Here is a 9,230-nt window from a genome sequence, read left to right on the forward strand (position 1 = left end):
TGACCTCAAATACAAAAAATTACTAAGCATTTTGATTTTATATAGATAAGGTCTCTTTATGAATGCCATAACACTAAATGAACATTCTAATTATTAAAATTGCTACATTGTTAGCTGAGCCTAAACCAATATTCAGGAATTAGCCTTTGCTGGTTGACCTTGGTACACCTTGAAAGTCAAAACCCTAAACACAAGATATTTGTGTGATCTTGCAGTAGTCTGGTTCCTGCAGTTCCAAAGGTTGTGTGGTTGCCCCCGAGGTCACCAGAACCGGGAGGCCTCACCTCACAGATGTCTTGAACCAGCTCCATATGCTATAACACTGTTGCTATATACACAACGTTAAAGGCTTTTCCAATGGGGAGCATGTGAACTCGCTGTGTTATAACTGATCAAGGCGGATTACTCTCAGGAACTGCTAATGCAAGATTGTTTTGTATATTCGAAAATAAGTCTATTTTAATTAGCTGTCAAACAGGCAACCCAACGAATTTCCACTCAAAACAATAAACACTTCCGCCTCCGTAAATAGACACTTCAGTCTTGCCCTTCGCCTGCTGCATTTGCTCAACAACCATTCACAATGCAATAGGTCTCGCATTACTAAAAGTTTGAGCTATAGATATTGCAAATAATAATGCAATGCTAGTAGCTCAAACTTTCAGTAATGTGAGACCTATTGCATTGCAAATGGTTGTTTTTCTTCTTGCTGATGCTGATCACCAAAAGACTGGACTTACTGGTTTTGCTAGTGCTTGCCTCCACACACCTGATCCTCAACTTCCCCCGCCACTGCCACATCACACCCCACCTGAAGAACCTGCACTGGCTCCCCATCAACAAGAGAATAACCTTCAAGCTCCTCACCCACGCACACAAGGCACTCCACGACACCGGACCAGCGTACCTCAACAGCCGACTCAGCCGCTACACCCCCGCCCGCAGCTCCGCTCCACAGACCGCGCCCTCGCCACCGTCCCCGCATCCGAAGAGTGACCACCGGCGGCAGATCATTCTCCTACCTCACCACCAAGACGTGGAACACCCTCCCAATCCGCCTACAGCAGACCGAAGGCCTCCTGACCTTCAGGAGACTCCTCAAGACCTGGCTTTTCGAACAGTAGCAGAGTCCCCCCCCCAGCACCTTGAGACCCTCAAGGGTATGTAGTGCGCTTTACAAATGCTATGATTGATTGATTTATTATGCCTGCATCACAGCAGGCATAGGGGATAATGCAGTGCAAAGGGAATAGGCTTCTCCCATGCATTGCTGAAGTTGAATCATACTTACGTCACAACTCCAGCAATGCGTGGGTTTGGCCACAACAGATACCTCAGGATTCCTGACAAATCTGCCATTCCTTGCAACATGGTGCGCCATACAATAAATGCAGCACATCCATCATGTCGCAAGGAGGACGCACTGAAAAGTGTTGCATCGCTGCTTTCACACAGCGTTGCAACACTTTTCATATATGAGTCCCTTAGTGTTTAAGACTGTATGTATAAAATGCCCACTGCCAAAGACACGTTTTTCAACTTTGTGAAGGACCCCTATCTTTACCATGGGCACATTTTAAGGTTTCTTTTCTCATAAAAACAGCTAGAGCATAACTATCAAGTTGTCCTTCTCTATTCCTGAACAAAGGATTCACCAGCTACTTTTAGGAAGCCTAGCTTTATACCCCACACACACTGAAGTACAACATTTGGGCTTGCTCCTCAAAATTATTTTTGTTAACATTGTAAAAGATTCCTATAATTAAAATAGGCACATTCTGAGGTTTTTATTCCCATGAAAAAGAGAGCTGTATTTCAGCCAAAGTGACTTTCTCCACTCTTACATTATGAGCATACCAGATCAGTTCAGGAATACAATTTGTAAGACTCTTGTATATGATTTGCCCTTCAAATAACAAGACCATCAATGCTGAGAAAGTCTCTTGTAGCTGACATTGGCACTTTTGAGAATGTTTAAGCCTTCTTTAAGAACTTCTATTTTACACTACAAATATAAAAGGCTGAACAAATAAATGTTTCAACTTTGTGAAAATTTCCCATGTTTCAGCTCAGCTCATTTTGAGAATGTGTCTTCCCGTACAAAGGCGTGATGCACCAATGCCAACTTCATTTCTTTCTACTCTTGCACAAAGGACTGCTAGCTCCATTCTGGAAATCCACTTATAGAATTTGTGCTCCCAAACACAGTAAATGTTTAAATATATATATATATATTGCAAACTGGGTTTTGTGGATTCCAGAGTGCGTCCTAATCGCTAGTGGTGCTGGTTTGATGCGAGGCCACATCACACCTCTAACAATCGAAAAAATCGCGCTTCTCACATGAAGAATGGACCAGCACTCAAATCTCTGGAATTATTCAATTTAATTCAAAGGCAGCATTCATGAGGGCATATATATTCTATAATTACATACAACCTCTGTGTGGACTTGAATATCATTAGCTTCACACTCTTTATGATGGGATTCAAGCTTTGAATGTACACACAATTTCAATGGAGACTTAAACACAATAATCTTCACCCACTATCTCTGTGAGGACTTGAACATCTATTTTGGTAAAAAATATAAGCAGCTAATCAAGCTCTAGGTTTCACTTTACCATAATCCTTGGTTCCATATGTTAATTTCTTTATTTGTTAGTTCCCTTACTCCCTAAGATTTTAGGCACTGATAAATAGATTAAATGCAGATTTAAGTGTCTTTCTTTAAGCATGATATGATATTTTCTGGCACATTAACATAATTTGTCTTTAATGTATACCCCTAGTATAGAAGACGCTACTCATATATGAATATATTATAATGTTAAATGTGTATATTGTTGATAAAATAAACATTTAGCCATGTACCTTCGACTGTATTCACTCACAAATAGTGTTACAGACTAGGTCCCCACAAGGATGGTAGCACATGTTCAAGTCCCCACAAGGATGGTGCTGAGCACACGATTAAATTACAATATACTTGCAAATTTGAAGAAGGATCCTGTATCATGAATTTTTTCTTCACATTTTTCTGTTATTAGTGTGTTTTAAAAACATTGGGAAAGGTTAGTCTCCACAAGGCAAGTATTCACACATAGTCCCCACAAAGATGGTAACACGTGTCGGTGTATGGTTGTGTATGTGGTTGTGTGGTTGTGTGTGTTTGTGGTTGTGTGTGTGGTTGTGATTGTGTGTGTGGTTGTGTGTTTGTGGTTGTGTGTGTGGCTGTGTGGTTGTGCGTGTGGTTGTATGTGTGGTTGTGTGTGTGGTTGTGTGTGTGGTTGTGGTTTTGTGTGTGGTTGTGTGTTTGTGGTTGTGTGTGTGGCTGTGTGGTTGTACGTGTGGTTGTATGTGTGGTTGTGTGTGTGGTTGTGTGTGTATGTGTGTGTGGTTGTGTGTTTGGTTGTAGTTGTGTGTGTGGTTGTGGTTGTGTGTATGTGGTTGTGTGGTTGTGTGTGTGGTTGTAGTTGTGTGTGTTGTGTTTGTGGTTGTGTTTGTGGTTGTGTGTGTGGTTGTGTGTGCAGTTGTGTGTGTGCTTGTGTGTGTGCTTGTAGCTGTGTGTGTGTGGTTGGGTTGGTTGTGCATATGTGGTTGTAGTTGTGTGTGTTGTGTTTGTGGTTGTGTGTGTGGTTGTGTGTTGTGTTTGTGGTTGTGTTTGCGGTTGTGTGTGTGGTTGTGTGGTTGTGTGTGTGCTTGTGGTTCTGTGTGTGTGTGTGTGTGGTTGTGTGTGGTGTGTGTGGTTGTGTGTGTGTATGTGGTTGTGTGTGTGGTTGAAGTGTGGGTGTGGTTGTGTGGTTGTGTGTGGTTATGTGTATGTGTGGTTGTATGTGTGTGGTTGTGTTTGTGGTTGTGTGTGTGGTTGTGTGTGTGTGGTTGTGTGTGTGGTTGTGTGTGTGGTTGTGTGTGTGTGTGTGGTTGTGTGTGTGGTTGTGTGTGGTTGTGTGGTTGGTTGTAGTTGTGTGTCTGGTTGTGGGTGTGGTTATGTGTGTGGTTGTGTGGGTGTATGGTTGTGGTTGTGTGTGTCTCTGTGGTTGTGTGTGGTTGTGTGGGTGGTTGTGGTTGTGTGTGTGGTTGTGTGGTTGGGTGGCTGGGTGTGGTTGTGGGTGTGGTTGTGTATGTGGTTGTATGGTTGTGCGTTTGGTTGTAGTTGTGTGTGTTGTGGTCATATCTGTGGTTGTGCGTGTGGTTGTGGTTGTGTGTGTGGTTGTGTGTGTGGTTGTATGTGGTTGTGTGGTTGTTGTGTGTGTGGCTGTGGGTGTGGTTGTGTGTGTGGGGTTTTTTGTGTGTGTGGTTGTGTGTTTGTGGTTGTGTGTGTTTGTGTGGTTGTGTGTGTGGTTGTGTGTGTGTGTGTGGTTGTGCGTGTGTGTGGTTGTGTGTGTGGTTGTAGTTGTGTGTGTTTCAGTAATACTAAAAACATCTAAAAATAAAGGAAAGTAAACATCGAGTTTGTGGAAAGAGAAAGCACGTTGTAAGTCAAACGGGCAGCAGCAAAGCATTACCACAACAACATGTTCTTTGATGTTTGATGTTCTTTGAACGAGAACATCAAAGGGGCGCAGTGAAAGAGATCACGGGCGAAAGTGTTCACGGGCGTCGCCTCTGCTCCTAAGCACAAGCCCGCGCACATGCACTGCAAGCTGTAGCTGGCAGTAGCATTTTTTTAAGCCCTTCTTACTTAAGGTCTGGCCAGTCCAGCGCAAGCACTGGGTCAGGCAAGACCTAAAAAAGGGTTCATTGTGCTTTTCCAACTGCAGATGTGAAATGAAATATTTGTACAGGCCATTTACAGGTATTTACATGTTGTTGTGTGTTAGGAATAAATGTGACTCCCTACAGCGTTTCCTTTCACACTCACTGTACCCAGCAAGATTGTGGCATGATTCACTTTACAAAAGTATCTAACTTTGCAGTCAGAGAAAAAAACACGTAACCCAAATCTCTCATATGAAAGAACATAAGCAAACTTAAAGGCATCTTTAGTACTCATTCACCATCTAAACTCAAGCGAACGACACACATAATACCACCCCCCTGGATTAAATCTTTCCTTCATTTAATGGAAATCATCTCATCCAATGATGACCCACTAGTGTTGCAAATCTTCTTTTGAGACTTCACCCTTCACTGGTCTAACCCAAACTATCACGCAGCGAACTGTCTTAAACCCTTCCTGTCCGCGAAGTGGGATCAACCCAAGAAAACTAAGCAATGGAAAAGGAACCTCAGAAATATCAACACTGAAGAGCTAGCAATCTGCTGTAAAAATGCCTTGACTTCCCAAGCAGACATGAATGATAGTCATGTCCTCACAGATTTCTATAATTCCTCTGTCTCTGGTATCAAGGATGCTATAGCTGAAGGACTGGGTTCTTTAAGACCCAGCGGTGCCAGGGCACAACACCTGAAACCTTCGTGGGTAACCTGCTCCGGCGTACGAATCACAGAGACACGGGACACTTCCTTCGGCGTCAAAGATTCAAGGTTTATTTGCTGCAGGGAACACAGATGTCACGACAAGTACACCACGTGCAACTTGGGGAGACTGCTTCAAATTGGTTCTGTGGATCGCTCCTTTTATACAGTTTTTACCCATAGGACAACATGGCACACAAAAGTTTACAACCCGGTTCGCACCATTATCCCCCAGAGGGGTCGCTTTGGTCACTTTGAAACACATGAGGTCCGGAACATAAGTGCGGAAACATTTGGCGGTTCCCAACTGTAACAACCCATCTTCCCACCATTAGCAAATTCCAATCAGCAGTAAAATAGATCGAAATAGGAACAAGGACAGGTGCAGAGGAAGACGGAGACAGTGGGGAGATCGGAAAGGGTGTAAAAGGGGAGGTATCAGGAAACACGAGATACAGGCACTAAAGGGACGTGCCTAATGAGATGCACGGCTGAGACAATAAGTCCGTGCGGCAAGATGAGCCTCGAGCGGCGCCATCTGCCTTACAGTAGCATCCCCCTCGTCATAAACACACTTACAAAGAACATGTGTCTTCCGCAAATATCTTGGGAGTCCCAGGGTCGCGAAGCGGACAACGTCCGTTCGCTGGCTACTTGAGGGCAAGAGACAAAATGGATGCCGTATCTAAGATGGAACCCGCGGGTACAGATGAAAAACCCACATAACAAACGAACGGTTTAAGTTAGTACAGCGAAACTGCGCACACTTACTAAACTCGTCATTTGCGGTTCATAGATACCAGACTCGACCATATTCGTGCGAGTTAAAAACACCACTTACAATTGTCACGGAACCTCAGACGCTCCTTTTGCCCTCATGTAGGCAAGCACTAGTCGGAATCATATTCGATATTCATCAGACCATCGAGATGTTGCTGTAGCATAGCTCTGTCCAACCGAGTCCCCTTGGTAACAGGTGGTTGTCTTATACACGTTGTAGCACAGAGGCCACATAAGGCAGGACCACACTGCACACAAAGGCAACACGTGAACAGGAATACTACAACGACTCCGATGATCATCAGAATCTTCCAACCCCAAGTCGACATCAGGCCCCAAAACCACCCAAGTAGCGTCCAATCCCCTACATCCACGTGTATGGATTCGGAGATCTTATGCAACCTCGAGATGGCTTGATAGACAGTAGGAGCGTTATCTGGAATGAAAATGCAGCATAGATATCGCTATCTAAATCCTCTATGGCTATCGACAAAGGTTTTTGATATGAGGTAGGACCAGAGTAGGGGGAACGTGGTTCTCGAATGGGGTGGAAACCCAGTGCGCTTCGAAACATTGTTTGGAATGCTCGAGCTGACCCTTGGGAACTACACGGTAACACCAGATATGGAATTCCCTTATCCGTAGTATGTGGCATCAACCCACACACCCAACAATTAGTGGTGTTAACCACTAACTGATGCTGATGAAGGAGCTGAATAAAGGAATTGTTGCGGAATTCTACACGTCTAGCCTGTTCGTGTTCCGGTAACATATGAAAGGAATGGGGAGAAACAGTAGAGGTAAGTTTAGGGTCAGGAGTAGGAGTAGGTGTAGCAGAAGGTAAAAAGTAAGTCATCGTGTAATACACCCCACCCGCCAATAATGCAGAAGCAGTCAAAAACAATACAAACAGTTGGAATATAAAACATTTGGTACGACTGAGTTGCTGCAGCTTGAATCTGTGAACCTGAGCTCCCTCCAAATCATTCAGCTTCGAGAATGCCATTCCCTGTGACCGTCCGCAACGTTTCTTGACGCACTTCGTTCTGTGTAGCAATAGTCAATCCCTAGGAGTTCCCAGGAACCGACGGCCTTTAACCTAGCGTCAAGACCTACTATCCAGAAGGAAGTACGCGCGCGGCCCTACGGCCTTTAATGCACAATATGTATGTATACAAAAACAAAGTCTCTCAGCTGTGGAAGCAAAAAGTACAAGGAATGAAGCTCAATATATATATATATATATACAGGAATAATTACAGTAATACGAAGGTTCAAAACTGATCACGGAAAACGGGATAATGCAGTTGTCAATACAGCAAAGCAGGATCTCTTTATTAGTCCTTAGTGCGAGATCGCAAAAAGTATCGGGTTTTCCCAGGACGTGTCTGCTCGTCAAACAAAGGATCCGTTGAAGAGACAGCGTCCTGCTGATCAGTTGAGTGTTCTGGTCTTGAGTCTTTTGATGCTAATTGTTCAACAGTGTCTTTCTGCTGCGCTGAGGATTCTCCAACAGGCTGTGCGTCGCTAAAAGGTACAAACGCCGGCAATGTTTCTGTTTCAGTGGATGCAATGCCTCTCCTCATCCACGGGTCTGCCGGCAAAGGGATGGGGACTCTTTTGGTGTGGGTGGCATGCACCCAATTCTTACGTCCCCCAAGACGAACGGCAGTCCTCGTGGCCAGGAGCACTTGATAGGGTCTGGTAAACCTCGGGTCCAGGTTATTCTTGCGTGAAAAATTTCTCGTCATCACCCAGTCTCCGGGCTGGAGCTGGTGGCCTGGACCCTCCGTCTGCGTCGGCAATGCGTCGTAAACCTGTTGGTGAATCAACCTCAGTTTAGCAGTCAAGTCATGTAGATAATCGATCAACATTGGGTACTCAAGATCAGAGAACATTCCTGGCCTAGGAACCCCCCACACATTCGCAGGACGGCCGAACACTATTTCATAGGGACTAAGCCCTACTCGGGAGTGTACAGTCGCCCTAGTTGACAGTAATGCTAAAGGTAAAGCGTCAGGCCACGAAAGACCAGTCGTAGCCTGAATCTTCGCTAACTTTAGTTTAAGGGTGCCGTTGTACCCTTCAACCAATCCAGCTGACTGGGGATGATTGGCGCTGTGGAATTTCTGATTAATTCCAAGGCCCTTACACACACTCTTCATCACACTTCCAACAAACTCACTTCCGTTATCTGACCACACGACTCTAGGCATTCCATACCGAGGAAAATATTCCTTCAGTAGGATTTTCGCAGTAGACAAAGCAGTATTGTCTTTGAGAGGATAGGCCTCGATCCATCGGGAGAATGCGCAAACCACAACTAAAACGTATTTCAAGTTATTGCATCGCTCCATATGGATGAAGTCCAATTGAATCACCTCAAAGGGACATGAAGGGGGAGCAAAACTGCCAGGAGGAGTTGGGGTTCCTTTGCCAGGATTGTACATCATACACACCATACAATTCTTCACCAGGCGTTCAGCACATTTCGTGATACCATCATTCTTCCATACAGGAGCCAGCAACTTACAAATACCTTTCGCGCTAATATGTGCTAACCCATGCGCCATTGTCACAACGGCCAGCACATACGCATCAGGCAACAACCATCTTTTCTGATCCGACAAATCAATCCAACAACCATTCGCATCCAACTTTCCCGTGCTTTCTTTCCACTTCGTCTTTTCAGTCTCGGTGGCCTCATTCTGAATTGCTTTCACACTTTCGATAGTGTCTTCACACATACTCGATTCTGTAGGCCACCTAACCGAACTCGTCACATACATTCGAGTGCTAAGGTTCCGGGCAGTCTCCTTAGCAGTCTCATCCGCAAACGCATTACCACGACCAACATCATCCGTCACCTTACGATGCGCACTACATTTGACAATCGCAACTTACGTAGGCAACGTCAATGCACCCAAAAGATCATTCACAAGCTGGCCATGCTGAATCTTCGTACCGTGCGACGTCAAAAAACCTCTCTCTCTCCACAATCGTCCAAAACTGTGAGCGACGCCAAATGCA

This window comes from Lissotriton vulgaris, chromosome 1_1, assembly GCF_964263255.1.
Source record: "Lissotriton vulgaris chromosome 1_1, aLisVul1.2, whole genome shotgun sequence".
Lineage (NCBI taxonomy): Eukaryota > Metazoa > Chordata > Amphibia > Caudata > Salamandridae > Lissotriton > Lissotriton vulgaris.